This window comes from Suncus etruscus, chromosome 3 (genome assembly GCF_024139225.1).
Source record: "Suncus etruscus isolate mSunEtr1 chromosome 3, mSunEtr1.pri.cur, whole genome shotgun sequence".
NCBI lineage: Eukaryota > Metazoa > Chordata > Mammalia > Eulipotyphla > Soricidae > Suncus > Suncus etruscus.
Window position 1 is genome coordinate 30,903,972 of NC_064850.1, and position 2,085 is coordinate 30,906,056.

General features: G+C 31.9%; 1 pseudogene; it reads left to right on the top strand.

Moving 5' to 3' along the window:
* Positions 1-1,285: 1,285 nt before the first annotated feature.
* On the top strand, positions 1,286-1,384 carry LOC126004879 (uncharacterized; annotated as a pseudogene).
* The last annotated feature ends 701 nt before the right edge of the window (positions 1,385-2,085 follow it).

Below are 2,085 nucleotides of genomic sequence, written 5' to 3' on the forward strand. Positions count from 1 at the left end.
GTTTCCTGTGTTATAATGTGTTTTATTTTGCTTTCTGTGTTCTGTGATGCCACCTGTTGTCCAGAATAGAACACAGAGGAAACTTTCTATGCAGCCCTTTGAAGCAGTGTAAGTATCAGGTCAAAAAGAGTAAAGTTACTTTCTGGTATTATAAAATAATTATTCACATGTATCCTAACATATTAGATATTTAATGTCAAGTATAAACTAAGGAATATCATTGATTATGATGTTCTAATATAGGTTAATATGTTTCCACAAAGTACTTTCTGACAAGAAATAAAACTTAGTTCTATTTTGCTATTCAAGTGCAATCTCCTATAATGCAACTTTCTAAAACTTTGTTTTCCTTATATTAAAATATTTAGTGATTTCACTTGTTGACCCAATGGTGTGTTAATTGTGGCTATATTATCTTTTGTAAAGATTTTGAGTCTATACTTTAATCATAAAAGTTATCTTCAAAATGAGGACGCTACAATGGCTAGTTTGTAAAGGATTAGAATGCAGAAATCTTTCAATAAACGTAAAAGCACCTATTAATCTATTAACTAAATATATTTGAATATTTTGTTGTTGTTGTTGTTTTGATTTTGGGGCCAAATGCAGTGACATTCAGGGACTACTCCTGGCTATACGCTCAGAAATCTCTTCTGCAAAGGGGGCCATATTGTACATGGGGAGATCGAATGTAAGTCTGTCCTGGGTCAGCCATGTGCAAGGCAAACGCTCTTCCACTGTGCTATCACTCTGGCCCCTATTTGAGCATGTTTTATCTCAAAAAGATAATCTATGGAATTCAGGTCAAATAAATAAAAATAATGTATTGTTCCTTAACACAGACAACAAATTAATTCATCTTCAGTTGAAGCAAGCGAACAGATTAGAAATAACTACGAGTCTATACTTTATTGGTTATGTCTAGGAATTCTAATTGAAATAATTGAGAGGTCAACAAATTCATATTTTAAATGCAAAGATGTAGTCAATATAAAGTCAGTGTGGAAATCATCATGCAAAATATCAATGAGGTTCAATGAATATTTTAATTAGGCCTATAAAGAATTGATTTTGTATTTCAGAGAATAGTTTGTTTTTTCATATTAAAAAGGATAGAAATGGAAAACAAGAGAAAAATTCAAACTACTTAACACTCAAAATATTTATACAATTTCCTAAGGAAGTGAGATTAGAGTATGCATAGCTATATTTTAAGAATTACTAATGCAAATAAGCACAGCAGCATTGATTCTCAAGATTGTTCAAAACATGTCTTTATTTTAGTGCTTGCTTAGGCAGGGTATATATTAAATTGAAATGATACAGAGAAGATTAGCATGGCCCCTGCTATGCAACACAAAAACATGATACACACAAAATAAAGGATGATACACAAAAACAAGTCTTTATTTTAATTGTTTGCATTTGTATTTGACCCACATCCACTACTGTATCACTTACTCCTGACTCTGTATGCAGGGATCATTCCTGTTGGGTTCATGGGACCAAATGAGGTGCTGGTGATGAAAGTCAGGTCAGCCACTGGCAAGCTAAGTGTTCTACCTGTTAGACAATGGTTCTGGGCTCTTAACTTTAATAATGAAGAAATGCAGACTTTTCCCCCCTCAAATTCACATTCCCATAGAAGATATATGACTTCTTTATTAACAGAAAGTCCAAGTCTCTATATTGCTGTCATTACTTTCAGCTTTCTGTTCCAAGGAAAGACACTTAATTTCTCAATTACCTAATAGCTACTTGTATACAGCAAATAATAAAACAATACAGTTTAAATTTTATATGATATAATAAAATGGAATATACTTAGCTAGGGTTTTCTTCCTAGTAGAATTAATACTACATTTTATATAGACAGCAAATGGTCACATAAAGTATAAAATGCTGCTTTAATACATTTTACTGTAGTTTCATTAGACTGACAGCAAAACAGCATTAAAGGTCTAGAGATATTCCAGATAGGACTGCATCTACACACATAATATTCACTATGTTCAACAACTATTCTTCATCAAAGGGTGGTTTGTTAAAATTTATTAACCTACATTAATACATTACAATCACCAA